The sequence below is a fragment of the Triticum aestivum genome, chromosome 4A (genome assembly GCF_018294505.1).
Source record: "Triticum aestivum cultivar Chinese Spring chromosome 4A, IWGSC CS RefSeq v2.1, whole genome shotgun sequence".
NCBI classification, from domain to species: domain Eukaryota; kingdom Viridiplantae; phylum Streptophyta; class Magnoliopsida; order Poales; family Poaceae; genus Triticum; species Triticum aestivum.
Window position 1 is genome coordinate 67,029,275 of NC_057803.1, and position 18,127 is coordinate 67,047,401.

An 18,127-nucleotide genomic window follows, 5' to 3' on the forward strand; every position below is an offset into this window, starting at 1 on the left:
TTAGTTGATTCCTGTAGTGTTAGCAGCATATTGTGTGAACTCCTGAAGAATTCCAGCCTCTTCCATGAACTGGGTGTGCGGCCATTCGCATGGCCGCACCTCCGCCAACCTCCGAGGGTGGAGATCACTATCATATGACTCCCCAATAACACCCTTGGAGTTCTTCTTAGAAGCAAACTTCCTAAAGATATTCATTCTTTTCCTATGAACAAAAATTCTGAAATTTTTAGTCCACAATTTTTTCTCAACAAAACTTCACAAAATTGATAGCAACTACTCATAGGGATGCATAGAGGCCATAGCAAGCATTCAAACTACTTAGAACTCTAAGAATTCAACATGCAAGCTCATCTACAGCAACACCAAGAGTAGCTAATTATTCAAAATATAAATCACTAAAACAAAATCTAATTGGACAAACGGTGGAGTAACATACCAAGGAACAATCCCCCGAAACAGTTTTGGAAGCGGAGCTTCGAGCAAAGAGATCGAAACCCGTGGGTTTGAGAGCAAGAACACGGGAGAGAGAGCAATGGAGAATTTTTTTTCTGGAGGTAAGTCATGATGTTGTGTGAAGGGATAATTGAGGGGGGCCATGTGGGGACCACAACCCACCAGGGTGCGCTTGGGGTTCCTGGCGTGCCCAGGTGGGTTGTGCCCACCTGGTGCACCTCCCTCTAATATTATTTGCACCAGAAATTCATAAATATTCAAAAAAACATATTAAATTTTCAGAACATTCTGAGAACTTTTATTTTTGGGTCATTTTTTTATTGCACAGGAAATTCAAAAAATGGACAAAACATGGCATTTTATTTTATTTAACTAATAAAAACATAAAACAAAAAGTAGGGACAGAAGGTAGTGCTTACTAAATTCATCAACTTCATACCGCTAAAAAATGATCCATTAATAAGGTTGATCAAGTCTTATTAACAACCACTTTCAATTAGCATGAAACCGAAGAACTATCGTAAATCACTAAGTTACCTCAACGGGGATATGAATGTCCCCAACAATAAGCATTTCATATTTCTTTCTGACAGTAGGCAGAGGTATTTGAAAACTTCCAATAGTGATTGTCGGAGATTTTTCAATAACATTAATACCATTCACTTGGAATTGTTTCTACGGAAAGTGCACCGTATGCTCATTACCATTGATGTGAAAAGTGACCTTGCTTTTATTGCAATCAATAACAGCCCCTGCAGTATTCAAGAAGGGTCTACCAAGGATAATTGACATGTTGTTGTCCTCGGCCATCTCAAGTATAACAAAGTCAGTCAAAATAGTAAGATTAGCAACAACAACAGGCACATCCTCACAGATACCGATAGGTATGGCAGTTGATTTGTCAGCCATTTGCAAAGATATTTTAGTAGGTGTGAGTTTATTCAAATCAAGTCATTTATATAAAGAGAAAGGCGTAACACTAACACCAGCACCTAAATCACACAAAGCAGTTTTCACATAATTCTTTTTTATGGAGCAAGGTATAGTTGGTATTCCTGGATCTCCATGTTTTTTAGGTACTCCATCTTTAAAAGTATAATTAGCAAGCAAAGTGGAGATTTCAGCTTCCAGTATTTTTCTCTTATTAGTGATGATGTCTTTCATATACTTTGCATAAGGAGACATTTTCAAGATATCAGTCAAGTGAGTACGCAAAAAGACTAGCCTCGGCATTTCAGCAAAGCGTTCAAATTCTTCATCATCTTTATTTTTAGTTCACTTAGGTGGAAAGGGCATCGGTTTTTGAATCCACGGTTCTCTTTCTTTACCGTGTTTTCTAGCAACAAAGTCTTTTTTATCATACCTTTTATTATTAGGTTGTGGGTTATCAAGATCAACAGGTGGTTCTATCTCAACATCATTGTTTGATTCTTTATTATTTGGTTGAGAGTCTTCATGAACATCAGCATTATCTTTTTCATTATCACTAGGTGAATGTTCATTACCAGACTGAGTTTCAGCATCAGAGATAGAAGTTTCATTATCATTATCAGGAGCTTTCTCTATTTCAGGTTCACTAGGAGCATGCAAAGTCCTATCAATTTTCTTTTTCTTTTTAGAAGAACTAGGTGCAGTGGTGTTGTTCCTTTGTGAATCCTGTTCAATTCTTTTTGGGTGTCGCTCAGGATAAAGTGGTTCCTGAGTCATTTTACCTCCTCTAGTTGGAACTCTAACAGTAAAGTCATGTATATTATTATTCATTTCATCAAGCAACTTTCTTTGAGATTTAGCTACTTGTTCTAACTGAGTTTGAACCATAGAAGCATGCTTTACAACACCTCTAACATCATTTGAGATTCTAAATCACAAGTCACTCAAGTGAGCAATCATATCATAATTGTATTTCAATTATTTCATAACATTTGCATTGAAGTGATCTTGTTTTCTAATGTAGTTTTCAAACTCATAAAGGCATTGACTAGGGTGCATATTGTGAGGATTGTAATTATCATTGAACTTCATTGAAGAATTTACCTCTACCACCTTAGGCAGTGGTGGTGTATTAAGCCCATGTATTTCTTCAATATGAGGTAAATTTTTGACATCCTCAGCTTTAATACCCTTTTCCTTCATAGATTTCTTTGCCTCTTGCATATCTTCAGGACTGAGATATAATATACCCCTCTTCTTCGGAGTGGGTTTAGGCAGTGGTTTAGGAAGAGTCCAATCATCATAATTTTTCAATATATTATTCAATAATTCTTCATCTTGCCCAATAGTTTGTTCCATGAAAACACAACCAACACAACTATCTAGGAAATCCCTAGAAGCATCGGTTAGTCCATTATAGAAGATATCAAGTATTTCAATTTTCTTAAGAGGATGATCAGGCAAAGCATTAAGTAACTGGCAAAGCCTCCCCCAAGCTTGTGGGAGACTCTCTTCTTTGATTTGCACAAAGTTAAATATTTCTTGTAAATCAGCTTGTTTCTTATGAGCAGGGAAATATTTTTCAGAGAAGTAATAAATCATATCCTGGGAACTACGCACACAACCAGGAGCAAGAGTATTGTACCAAGATTAGCATCACGCTTTAATAAGAATGGAAATAATTTGAGAATAAAGTAATAGCAAGTTTTCTCATCATGAGTAAAAAGGGTGGCGGTGTCATTCAACTTAGTAAGATGTGCCACAATAGCTTTAGTTCCATAACCATGGAAAGGATCATATTCAACCAAAGTAATTAGCTGTGGGTCGACAGAGAATTCATAATCCTTATCATCAATAAAGATTGGTGAAGTAGCAAACTTAGGATCATATTTCATTCTAGAATTCAGAGATTTGTCCTTATATTTGCATAATAATTTCTCTACATCATCTCTATCCCTACAAGCAAGAATATCTCTAGTTGTCTCCTCATTCGTAACATAACCTTCTGGTACCTTAGGCAATTCATATCTAGGAAGGCTAGTTCGAGCAGGTGTTTCAGGAGTTTCAGTTTCAAGCTCATCATTAGATTCAACAAGATCATGTTGTATTACTCTAGCAATTTGTTCATCAAGAAAGTTACCAAGTGGTACATCATCATTATCAGCCAAGGTACTAGCATCATCGTAATTATCATTCATAGCAGAAGTAGCATCATCAATAACTTGCGACATATCAGAATTAATAGCATGTGGTGGTGTTGCAAGTTTACTTATAACAGAAGGTGAATCTAAAGCAGAACTGGATGGTAGTTCCTTACCTCCCCTCGTCTTAGAGGGATAAATCTTAGTCTTAGTATCCTTCAAATTCTTCATAGATATAAATTGATAATAATCCCAAGTGACTCAACAAATATAGCTATGATCCCTGGCAACAGCGCCAGAAAAAGGTCTTGATAACCCACAAGTACAGGGGATCGCAACAGTTTTCGAGGATAGAGTATTCAACCCAACTTTATAGATTCGACACAAGGGGAGCCAAAGAATATTTGAAGGTATCAGCAGCTGAGTTGTCAATTCAACCACACCTGGAGATTAATTATCTACAGCAACGTGATCAGTAGCAAAGTAATATGATAGCTTTGATAATAGTGACAGTGGTAACAGTAACGGTAACTATGATAGCAGTAGTTTCATAGCAAGTGCAACAGTAATGATAGCAGTAGTAAATTAGCAAGAACAATATAAGATAAATTTGTAGGCATTGGATCGGTGACTTGTTGGATGATATTCATCATGAGACAGTTATAACCTAGGGCGACATGGCACTAGCTCTGGTTCATCAATATAATGTAGGCATGTATTCCGTAAATAGTCATACGTGCTTATGGAAAGTACTTGCATGCCATCTTTTGTCCTACCCTCCCGTGGCAGCGGGGTCCATACGGAAACTAAAGGATATTAAGGCCTCCTTTTAGTAGAGAACTGGAACAAAGCATTAACACACGGTGAATACAAGAACTCCTCAAACTACGGTCATCATCGAGAGTGGTCCCGACTATTGTCACTCCAGGGTTGCCGGATCATAACACGTAGTAGGTGACTATAACTTGCAAGATTAGATCTAGAACATGGATATAATCGTAATAACATAAACGGTTCAGATCTGAAATCATGGCACCCGGGCCCAAAGTGACAAGCATTAAGCACAGCAAAGTCATAGCAACATCAATCTTAGAACATAGTTGATACTAGGGATCAGGCTCTAACAAAACTAACTCGATTACATGATGAATATCATCCAACTCCTCACCGACTAGCGAGCCTGCGAAGGAATTACTCACTCCCGGTGGGGAGCATAATGGAATTGGCGATGGAGAAGGGCTGGTGATGACGAAGAACGAAGATCCCCCTCTCTGGAGCCCCAAATGGACTCCAGATCCGGCCTCCCGATGAAGAACAGGAGGTGACGGTGGCTCCGTCTCGTGGATCGTGATAATTCTTTCTCCCTGTTTTTCTGGAAAAATAGGATTTTATAGTGTCGGTTTCAGGCTCTGCGGGGCCACCAGGTGGGGACAACCCACTTGGGCGCGCCAGGAGGGAGGCATGCCCCGGAGGGTTGTGCCCACCCAGGTGCCCCCTCCGGTGGATCTTGTCTCCAGAAATTCTTATTTATTGTATAAAAATCCTCGCAAAGTTTTGTTCGATTCGGAGAGCTTTTATTTTTGCACAAAAACAACACCATGGTAGTTTTGCTGAAAACAGCGTCAGCCCGGGGTTAGTTTCATTGTAATCATGCAAATTAGAGTCCAAAACAAGAGGGAAAGCATTAGGAAAAGTTGATACGTCTCCAACGTATCTATATTTTTTGATTGTTCCATGCTATTATATTATCCATCCAGGATGTTTTATATGCTATTTTATATGATTTCTGGGACTAACCTATTAACCTAGAGCCCAGTGCCAGTTTCTGTTTTTTCCTTGTTTTTCAATTTTACAGAAAAGGAATACCAAACGGAGTCCAATTGACGTGCCAATTATTGATGATTTTTTATGGACCAAAAGAAGCCCCCCGGAGTAAAAGAGTTGGGCCAGAAGAGTCCCGGGCCGTCCACGAGGGTGGGGGGCGCGCCCTACCCCCCAGGCACACTCCCTATCTTGTGGATGACTCGGGGACCCCCTGACTTGTTCCCGATGCCAAAAAATCCTATAAATACAGAAACCTCCAGAAAATAACCTAGATCGGGAGTTCCGCCGCCGCAAGCCTCTGTAGCCACCAAAAACCAATCAGGACCCTGTTCCGGCACCTTGCTGGAGGGGGGATCCCTCGCCAGTGGCCATCTTCATCATCCCGGCACTCTCCATGACGAGGAGGGAGTATTTCACCCTCGAGGCTGAGGGTATGTACCAGTAGCTATGTGTTTGATCTCTCTCTCTCTCTCTCTCTCGTGTTCTTGATTCGGCATGATCTTGATGTATCGCGAGCTTTGCTATTATAGTTGGATCTTATGATGTTTTCCCCCTCTATCTCCTTGTGATGAACAAAGTTTTCCCTTTGAAGTTATCTTATCGGATTGAGTATTTAAGGATTTGAGAACACTTGATGTATGTCTTGCTTGCGCTTATCTATGGTGACAATGGGATATTCATGTGATCCACTTGATGTATGTTTTGGTGATCAACTTGCGAGTTCCGTGACCTCGTGAACTTATGCATAGGGGTTGGCACACGTTTTCATCTTGACTCTCTGGTAGAAACTTTGGGGCACTCTTTGAAGTTCTTTGTGTTAGTTGAATAGATGAATATGAGATTGTGTGATGCCTATCGTATAATCATACCCACGGATACTTGAGGTGACATTGAAGTATCTAGGTGACATTAGGGTTTTGGTTGATTTGTGTCTTAAGGTGTTATTCTAGTACGAAATCTAGGATAGATCGAACGGAAAGAATAGCTTCGTGTTATTTTACTACGGACTCTCGAATAGATCAATCAGAAAGGATAACTTTGAGGTGGTTTCGTACCCTACAATAATGTCTTTGTTTGTTCTCTCCTATTAGTGACTTTGGAGTGACTCTTTGTTGCATGTTGAGGGATAGTTATATGGTCCAATTATGTTATTATTGTTGAGAGAACTTGCACTAGTGAAAGTATGAACCCTAGGGCTTGTTTTAACGCATTGCAATACCGTTTGTGCTCACTTTTATCATTAGTTACCTTGCTGTTTTTATATTTCAGATTACAAAAACCTATATCTACCATCCATATTGCACTTGTATGTCACAGCCCCAGTTCAGCCCTTGTTTGACTTTGCTTGTTCATCATGCCATCATGTTTAAATTCAAATGAAATTTGAATTGAGGAATTTTCAACGCCTCAGAAAACCTCTAAAAAATAACCAACATTTAAATCTCATCAAATGAGTCCAAGAAAATGTTCATGTTATTCTGTAAAAAATATTGGCATGAGGTAAAGTTCAAACCAATATTTTTGGAATCACAGAAATATTTATTTTGGGCCTTTGACTTAAATCAATGACATATTTGAGTTGAACTTATTTCTGTTATAAAAGAAATAAAGTTCAAATATTTTTTGTAAGTTTCCTGTGACTTTGGACTAGTTCCTGAGCTCACATAAAATTTACAGAAAGTTTTAAAAATGATTTAGTTCTCAAACTAAATCAAAACACAATAACAGAAAATAAAAAAATAGGAAAGAACAGAGGCTCACCTGACTTACCGCAGCCCACCTGACCTGGCCCAGCTCCTCCAGCTGGCGGCCCAGCCCATTTCCCTGAAGCGGTCGTCCTCAACCTCTGCCAGTAGGCAGAGGCGTGTCGCCGCGCGCGCGCTCGCCCCTGGCCACCTCCTGCTTCCTCCTCGGCCCCTCTAGCGACGCCACGGAGACGCCCCGTGGCCTCTCGCTCCTCTCCCTCGCTCTCTGCTCTCTTCCCCGCCCTCTATTCTCTCCCCGAGCACGACCGAACGCAACCGTCCCCACCGACGAGCTCCACCACGGCCACAGCCATCCCCGAGCCTCTCCGACGCGCCCCCGAGCTCCGCCGTGACGTCCCCGTCCTTACCATCGAGCCACAAGACGTCGGATGCCCTGGAGCGTCATCGTCGACGCCATCTTCGTCCTCCGCACCGACGGCCGCCATCGACCGATTCGTCATCACCAGGCCGTCCCCGAGCTCTCTGAGATCACCGACGACCCCGCCGTGAGCTCCTCTACCGACCCCCCCCTTCTCCCATGTCCATTAGCTCTTCGTATCCGTCGTTTCCGTCGAGACCGAGACCTCACCGGCGCCGGACTTGTCGCTGTCGTCGTTTTGGTTCACCTCCGTCCAAACCGAGCACGCAGACGTACTCAGAGCACTCCCAGGAGCCCGTAGCGCCCACCAACCCCTCCTCCCATGCACCATAGCGCCGAACCCGCCGTTGCCCGAACTCCGGCCGCCGCCACGAGCTCGACTCCGGCGAGCCCGCTCCACCCTAGCTCCTCCCACTTGCACTACCAGACGCGCGCGACCCCCAGCTACGCGTAGGACCAATCCGCCGTCCAAATGGTCGCCTGTGGGCGAAACCCGACGCGCTCCGCCGCCACTGACCTCGCCGGCGACGAGCCGTCGGCCTAACCCCGGTCTAGTTAACCACTAATTAACCTCCAGTGAAACTGACAGCCGGGCCCCACATCCTAACTAACTAGCTAACTAAACTAGATTAAGTTTAATCTAATTACCCTGGACCCACACGTCAACATTGACTGTGCTGACGTGTCCGTTGACTGGGCCCACCTGCCAGCGACCTAAACGAGCCCTAAGTCCCTGACTAATGGGACCCCCTGGTCAGGTTTGACCCGGGGCAGCCCTGTTGACTTGCTGATGCAAGCATGACGCAGTGCTGATGCCATAACTCATTTTCTGGATTTAATTTAACTCTGAAATTCCAGAAAATAGCTAAAACTTCAATAAATCATAGAAATTCAACCGTAACTCCAAATTAAATAAATTATATATGAAAAATTATCAGAAAAATTCAAGGAATCCATCTGTACCATTTTCATGCATGTTAGAACAACTTATAACTACTGTTTAGGACAAATGAATTAAATGGCATTTGAATAATCACATATGGAGTTTGAATTTGAATTTTGTATTCAAACCAACTTCATTTAATCTGTTGCTAGTTGCATTAGCTCAAAACACATTCATATTGCCATGTCATGATCATGCATCATATTGTGCATTGCATTGATTGTGTTCCCTTCTGTGTTGCCGGTATTTGTCCCCTCTCGATAGACGTGATACCGATGATGTGATCGTTGACACTGATGAAGACTCAATGTTATCTTCAGAAGTGCCAGGCAAGCAAAACCCCTTGTTCATTCCGATACAATCCTACTCTCTCGCTCCTGCTCTCTTTTACTGCATTAGGACAACAACGATTCATCTGTTACTTGCTGCGGTAGCTGAACCCCTTTATCCTTTGCATGACCTGTCATTCCACAGTAAATAGATGAAACCCACTAGCATGAGTAGGAGTTGTATGAGCCCTGATGTGCCTACTCATTTATGTTTGTTTGTCATGCCTACTACTGCTTAGAGTTGAGTCAGGTCTGATTCATCGGGGATGAATCAGAGGCGTGTGAACCTGTCCTACTGTGTGTGAGCTAAGTGTGTGAACACGATTTGGTAAAGGTAGCGGTGAGAGGCCATGTAGGAGTACATGGTGGGTTGTCTCATTGCAGCCGTCCTCAGGAACTGAGCTCTGTGTTTGTGATCCATGATTCAGCTACTACCATACATTGGGCCCTGAAATATGACCCCGCTCGACTTCTTATTCACCTAGTCCTCTGTCCAGGAGTTGCAAGTAGTTTCTGGTGTTTGTAGCTTACTGGAGGCCGTGGACAGCGCTGACCGTAGGGGTGGGCTGTGATGCGGTAGGTACGTGGCACGGTGTACCGGATGCCCGTTTGGTATCTCGGGAACCCTGTTCACATCGTTTGGGGCTGTGAGCGAAACTCCGGCCGGATCTCCTCATGGATGGAACCCGAATAGGCGATAAACCTGGACTAGAGACTTGAGTGTTTAGGTAGGTCGTGGTCTACACCCACGTCGGCTTTCGCTTGAAGTTTGCCGAGCACATGTCGTGTGCAGACGCTAAGTGGTGGAAACATGTATGAAGAAGTACACCCCTGCAGGGTTAACATCATCTATTCGAATAGTCGTGTCCGCGGAAAAGGACTTCTGGGTTGCTTATATCAGTTCATAGACAAGTGAAAGTGGATACTCTAAAATACGCAAGATAAGCGTGAGTGCTATGGATGGCGTTCTCGTAGGGGAACGAGAGCGGATCCATAGTGGTGTATTGATATGGTGAATATGTGGACTCGTGTGCGCCACCTCAAAAGAGTTGTTTGCAGTCGTAGTTCAGGATAGCCACCGAGTCAAAGCTGGCTTGCTGCAGTTAAACCCCACCATCCCCTTTGTTGATAATGATGCATATGTAGTTAGTTCTGATGTAAGTCTTGCTGGGTACATTTGTACTCATGTTTGCCTATTTTATGTTTTTGCAGAGAGACTTCGGTCTCGCTAGTAGTTCCGCGTGGACTTCGACGTTTAGCTTGATACCTCAGCTACGATCTTGTGCCCTCGGCAGGATCTGATCGATAGTCAGGCTTCTCAGCCTTTTTCATTTATAGATGTCTGTACTCAGACATGATAGCTTCCGCTTGTGCTTTGACTTGTATGCTCTGATTGTTGGGTCATGAGACCCATGTTTGTAATGTCTCGCTCCTCGGAGCCTATTGAATAAACTATTTGAGTCGTAGAGTCATTTTGTGATGCCATGTTGTATTACACATATCGAGCATATTGTGTGTATGTTATTGAAATGCTTGGTATGTGTGGGATCTGACTATCTAGTTGTTTATCTTCAGTAGCCTCTCTTACCGGGAAATGTCTCCTAGTGTTTCCACCGAGCCATGGTAGCTTGCTACTGCTCCGGAACACTTAGGCTGGCCGGCATGTGTCCTTCTTCGTTCCTGTGTCTGTCCCTTCGGGGAAATGTCACGCGATGAATACCGGAGTCCTGTTAGCCCGCTACAGCCCGGTTCACCGGAGTCCTGCTAGCCCAGTGCTACAGCCTGGATTCACTCGCTGATGACCGACACGTTCGATGCTGGGTCATGGATGCCTGTCCCTATAAGTTTGTGCCACTTTGGGTTTACGACTAGCCATGTCAGCCCGGGCTCCTTATCATATGGATGCTAGCGACACTGTCATATACGTGTGCCAAAAGGCGCAAACGGTCCCGGGTAAAGGTAAGGCGACACCCGTGGGAATACCGTGCGTGAGGCCGCAAAGAGATATGAAGTGTTACATGCTAGATCTATGTGGCATTGAGTCGGGGTCCTGACATTGTATCACTATCTCTTCGCCGAAATAGTGCACCTATACAATTTACCATTGTATTGGGTGTGTTGGGGACACAAGAGACTCTTTGCTATTTGGTTGTAGGGTTGTTTGAGAGAGACCATCTTCATCCTACGCCTCCCATGGATTGATAAACCTTAGGTCATCCACTTGAGGGAAATTTGCTACTGTCGTACAAACCTCTGCACTCGGAGGCCCAACAACGTCTACAAGAAGAAGGTTGTGTAGTAGACATCAATCACAAGCTCAGGAGTCTCCTTAGATTCCTATCTAGAAGTGTTTTGCATATCTCTCATAGGGAAAATATCCTCAAAGAATGTAGCATCCTTAGACTCCATAATTATACCGACCTTCACATCAGATACCATGTAGCATCCTTAGACTCCATAATTATACCGACCTTCACATCAGATACCTTCGATTTCACTACTAGAAATCTATAGCAAACGTTGTTTTAAGCATAGCCCAAATTAACACAGTCCACGGTCTTTGGTCCAAGCTTACACTTTTTGGGGATCGACACATTGACTTGTGCCAAGCAGCCCCAAGTACGCAAGTACGAGAGTGTCACCCTTCTCTCTCCCATTGCTCATAGTGAGTGACTTCATTTTCCTTTGTCGGAACTTTATTCAGGACATGACGTGATGTTAATATAGCCTCCCCCATGTCTTGTATAAACCCAATGTATCTAACATGGCGTTAACCAAAGCAGTTAGAGTATGATTTTTCCGTTCGGCAACCCCACTTTACTAGGGTGAATAGGGAGACATCCTCTCATAAATAATGTCATGTTCCACACAAAAAGAATCAAACTCATTCGAGAAGTACTCTCCACCACGATCTGACCGAACTTGTTTAATTTTCTTTTCATGTTGATTCTCAACTTTTGCCTTATAGATTTTAAAGTAGTGTAGAGCCTCATCTTCAATATTTAGCAGATATACATAACAATATCTAGTCGAATCATCAATCAATGTCATGAAGTATTTCTTTCCACCTTGGCAACCCGCACATGTAAATATGCGTCAACCAACTTATCTCCGATCACGCTCAAAACTGCTCCAAGAAATACAACGGTGGCCTCCCTTAACGCCTTCTCCTATTCAACAGTGAGCTTTCTCGCGTGAGTCACACCGGCGACCTAGAACACGTTCATCGCCGTGAGCCATAAGGTGATTTTGGTCTACTAACGCTTAAAATATGTACCGGTAAACTTATCCAGTTTCAGTGCAGCAAAAACTATGATTAAAAAATTACCTCCACATATTAAATTTTTGGACTGTTGAATATATTAGCAATATTTCGCTCAATCTAATACATGAATAAATTACTAGTATGGCATTGACAAAAATAAATGTATGCTGATATTTGATCACACAGTCACATACTACGCTAACAACAGATACATCGATGTATAATGCTAGCATGGCTAAAACAGAAATCAATAGGAGCGGGATAAACGAGTTATACCCTCCAATCGACCAGGTAGAGGCGGCGGCAGTGGCAACATCAGCATCCTTGGTATCCTTCTTCTCATCTTCGAGTTTCTCGGCGGTGGCGCAGCCGGCTTCGTTGGTGGTGGACATGGTGACCACTACAGGAATCAGCTTCTTTGATGTCTGCCATGGCAGACGGCAAAGGTACCAAAAGCGGACGGCAAACCTCTTTGTCATCCGCCACCGACGGCAAACCTGCCCAGCAAAGTGAGCTACGGTAAAGAGGTTCTTTGCCCTTTTCTTCCTCAAAGCAGGTGACAAAGAACATGGACGACAAATAACAGGTTTTAGCCACGTTAGGTGGCTAACGGGAGGCTTTGTCGTCAGCCAACAGACGACAAACATGCCCTCCCCTTTGTCGTCTTCTATCTGACGTCAGCTACGTGTCATGCCCCGAAGCCTTTGCCATCCGCCACAGATGACAAACTCCCACAGCCTTTGCTGTCTGTCACAGACGGCAAAGTAACCAAATGGGTCAACTCCTAGATTGCACAGGTTGCTGCCATGTGGCATCTTTGCCGTTTGTGGCAGACGGCAAAGGCCTCTTTACCGTCAGTTGCAAGCGGCAAAGAGTCTGCATTGTTTCTGTTTTCTGTTATATCCCTGCATTTTCAAAAGATATATATGATATATATAGTTCCAACCTCAAACATAGCCCATGTATCAAACATCTAGCAGTCCATCAATGAAACAATATGAAGGAAATATGCCCTAGAGGCAATAATAAAGTTGTTATTTATATTTCCTTATATCATGATAAATGGTTATTATTCATGCTAGAATTTTATTAACCGGAAACTTAGTACATGTGTGAATACATAGACAAACTGAGTGTCACTAGTATCCTCTACTTTACTAGCCCGTTAATCAAAGATGGTTAAGTTTCCAAACCATAGACATGAGTTGTCATTTGATGAACGGGATCACATCATTAGAGAATGATGCGATGGACTTGACCCATCTGTTAGCTTAGCACAATGATCGTTTAGTTTGTTGCTATTGCTTTCTTCATAACTTATACATGTTCCTATTACTATGAGATTATGCAACTCCCAAATACCGGAGGGACACTTAGTGTTCTATCAAACATGACAACGTAACTGGGTGACTATAAAGATGCTCTACAGGTGTCTCTGATGGTGTTTGTTGAGTTGGCATAGATCGAGATTAGGATTTGCCACTCCGTGTATCGGAGAGGTATCTCTAGGCCCTCTCGGTAATGCACATCACTATAAGCCTTGCAAGCAATGTGACTAATGAGTTAGTTACGGGATGTTGCATTACAGAACGAGTAAAGAGACTTGCCGGTAACGAGATTGAACTAGGTATTGAGATACCGATGATCGAATCTTGGGCAAGTAACATACCGATGACAAAGGGAACAACGTATGTTGTTATGCGGTTTGACCAATAAAGATCTTCGTAGAATATGTAGGAACCAATATAAGCATTCAGGTTCCGCTATTGGTTACTGGCCGGAAGTGAGTCTCGGTCATGTATACATAGTTCTCGAACCCATAGGGTTCACACGCTTAACGTTCGATGATGATCAGTATTATGAGTTTATGTGTTTTGATGTACCAAAGGTAGTTCGGAGTCCCGGATGTGATCACGGACATGACGAGGAGTCTCAAAATGGTTGAGACATAAAGATTGATATATTGGACGGCTATACTCGAATACCAGAAATGTTCCAGAGAAATTTCGGATAAACTGGAGTGCCAGAGGGTTACCGGAACCCCCCCCCCCCCCGGGGAACTAATGGGCCCCATGGGCCTTAGTGGAGAGAGAGAGAGGGGCGGCTAGGGCAGGCCGCGCGCCCCTCCCCCTTGGGTCCAAATTGGACTAGGGAAGGGGGGCGCCCCCCTTTCCTTCTCCCTCTCTCCCTCTCCTTCCTTCCCCATCTCTTCCTTCTTGGAAACCTACTGGGAATAGGATTCCTATTCCTAGTCGGAATCCTACTTGGGGCGCACCCCTATAGGGTCGGCCGGCCTCCCCCTTGCTCCTTTATATACGGGGCAGGGGGCACCCTAGAACACACAAGTTGATTGTTTAGCCGTGTGTGGTGCCCCCCTCCACAGATTTCCACCTCGGTCATATCGTTGTAGTGCTTAGGCGAAGCCCTGCGTTGGTAACTTCATCATCAACGTCATCACGCCGTCGTGCTGACGAAACTCTCCCTCGACCTCAGCTGTATCTAGAGATCATGGGACGTCACCGAGCTGAACGTGTGCAGATCACGGAGGTGCCGTACCTTCCGTGCTAGGATCGGTCGGATCGTGAATTCATATGACTACATCAACCAAGTTGTCCTAAATCTTCTGCTTTCGGTCTACAAGGGTACGTGGAAAACACTCTCCCCTCTCGTTGCTATACATCACCTAGATAGGTCTTGCATGTGCGTAGGAAAATTTTGAAATTACTGTGTTCCCCAATAGTGACATCCGAGCCAGGTCTATGCGTAGATGTTATATGCACGAGTAGAACACAAATTAGTTGTGGGTGTGAGTATATACATATTGCTTGCCGTCACTAGTTGATTCTTGATTTAGCGGTATTGTTGGATGAAGCGGCTCAGACCGACATTATGCGTACGCTTACGCGAGACTAATTCTACCAACGTGCTTCGCACACAGGTGGCTAGTGGTTGTCTGTTTCTCCAACTTTACTTGAATTGGTTTCAGTGAATAGGGTTCTTTCTTAAGATCAAAAAGAAATCACTATACTATGTTGTGGTTTTGATGCGTAGGGTTCTTGCTAGAAGCCCGTAGCAGCCACGTAAAACTTGCAACAACAAAGTAGAGGACGTCTAACTTGTTTTTGCAGGGCATGTTGTGATGTGATATGGTCAATACGTGATTATATAAATTGTTGTATGAGATGATCATGTTTTGTAACACAGTTATCGGCAACTGGCAGGAGCCATATGGTTGTCGCTTTATTGTATGAAATGCAATCGCCATGTAATTGTTTTACTTTATCACAAAGCGGTAGCGATAGTCGTAGAAGCAATAGTTGGTGAGACGACAACAATGTTTCGATGAAGATCAAGGTGTCAAGCCGGTGACGATGGTGATCATGACGGTGCTTTGGAGATGGAGATCAAAGGCACAAGATGATGATGGCCATATCATATCACTTATATTTGATTGCATGTGATGTTTATCCTTTATGCATCTTATTTTGCTTAGTTCGGCTGTAGCATTATAAGATGATCTCTCACTAAATTTCAAGGTACAAGTGTTCTCCCTGAATATGCACCGTTGCTACAGTTTGTCGTGCCGAGACACCACGTAATGATCGAGTGTGATAAGCTCTACGTTCACATACAACGGGTGCAAGCCAGTTTTGCACACGCAGAATACTTGGGTTAAACTTGACGAGCCTAGCATATGCAGATATGGCCTCGGAACACTGAGACCGAAAGGTCGAGCATGAATCATATAGTAGATATGATCAACATAGTGATGTTCACCATTGAAAACTACTCCATCGCACGTGATGATCGGACATGGTTTAGTTGATATGGATCACGTGATCACTTAGATGATTAGAGGGATGTCTATCTAAGTGGGAGTTCTTAAGTAATATGATTAATTGAACTTTAATTTATCATGAACTTAGTACTGATAGTATTTTGCATGTCTATGTTATTGTAGATAGATGGCCCATGTTGTTGTTCTGTTGAATTTTAATGCGTTCCTAGAGAAATCTAAGTTGAAAAATGATGGTAGCAACTACACGGACTAGTCCGTAACTTGAGGATTATCCTCATTGCCGCACAGAAGCATTACGTCCTGGAAGCACCGCTGGGTGACAAGCCTGCTGCAGATTCTGCTGAGGACATTGCTACGTCTTGAGCTTGCGTTGGTTTTCCCCGAAGAGGAAGGGATGATGCAACAGAGTAGCGTAAGTATTTCCCTCAGTTTTTGAGAACCAAGGTATCAATCCAGTAGGAGGCCACGCTCAAGTCCCTCGTACCTGCACAAAACGATAGCTACTCGCAACCAACATGATTAGGGGTTGTCAATCCCTTCACGGTCACTTACGAGAGTGAGATCTGATAGATATAATATTTTTGGTATTTTTGGTATAAAGATGCAAAGTAAAAAGTAAAAGCAAAGTAAAAAAGCAAAGAAAGATTAAAGTGATGGAGATTGATATGATGAGAATAGACCCGGGGCCATAGGTTTCACTAGTGGCTTCTCCCAAGAGCATAATTATTCTATGGTGGGTGAACAAATTAGTGTTGAGAAATTGACAGAATTGAGCATAGTTATGAGAATATCTAGGCATGATCATGTATATAGGCATCACGTCCGTGACAAGTACATCGAAACGATTCTGCATCTACTACTATTACTCCACTCATCGACCGGTATCCAGCATGCATCTAGAGTATTAAGTTGAAAACAGAGTAACGCCTTAAGCAAGATGACATGATGTAGAGAGTATAAATTCATGCAATATGAAATAAACCCCATCTTGTTATCCTCGATGGCAATGATGCAATACATGCCTTGCTGCCCCTTCTGTCACTGGGAAAGGACACCGCAAGATCGAACCCAAAGCTAAGCACTTCTCCCATGGCAAGAACTACCAATCTAGTTGGCCAAACCAAACGGATAATTCGAAGAGACTTGCAAAGATAACCAATCATGCATAAAAGAATTCAGAGAAGATTCAAATATTATTCATAGATAGACTTGATCATAAACCCACAATTCATCAATCTCAACAAACACACCGAAAAAAGAATATTACATCGAATAGATCTCCACAAGAGAGGGGCAGAACTTTGTATTGAGATTCAAACAGAGAGAAGAAGCCATCTAGCTACTAACTATGGACCCGAAGGTCTGAGGTAAACTACTCACACTTCATCGGAGGGGCTATGATGATGTAGAAGCCCTCCGTGATGACGGCCCTCTTCCTGCGGAGCTCCAGAACAGGCCCCAAGATGGGATCTCGTGGATACAGAAAGTTGCGGCAGTGGAATTAGGTTTTTGGCTCCTGTTCTGATCGTTTGGGGGTACGTGTGTATATATAGGAGGAAGAAGTACGTCGGTGGAGCACCGAGGGGCCCACGAGGCAGGAGGCGCGCCCTAGGGGGGGCGCCCCCACCCTCGTGACCGCCTCTTTTGTTCCTTGGAGTAGGGTCCAAGTCTCCTGGATCACGTTCAGTGAGAAAATCACGTTCCCGAAGATTTTATTCCGTTTGGAGTCCGTTTCATATTCTGTTTCTCCGAAACACTGAAATAGGCAAAAAACAGCAATTCTGGGTTGGGCCTTCGGTTAATAGGTTAGTCCCAAAAATAATATAAAAGTGGAAAATAAAGCCCAATATAGTCCAAAACAGTAGGTAATATAGCATGGAGCAATCAAAAATTATAGATACATTGGAGACGTATCAGGCATCCCCAAGCTTAATTCCTGCTCATCCTCGAGTAGGTAAATGATAAAAAAGAGAATTTTTGATGCGGAGTGCTACTTGGCATAATTTCAATGCAAATTATCTTAATTGTGATATGAATATTCAGATTCGAAAGATTCAAGACAAAAGTTCATATTGACATAAAAATAATAATACTTCAAGCATACTAACAAAGCAATTATGTCTTCTCAAAATAACATGGCCAAAGAAAGTTATCCCTACAAAATCATATAGTCTGGCTATGCTCCATCTTCACCACTCAAAGTATTTAAATCATGCACAACCCCGATGACAAGCCAAGCAATTGTTTCATACTCTAACTTTTTCAAAACTTTTTCAATCTTCACGCAATACATGAGCATGAGCCATGGATATAGCAGTA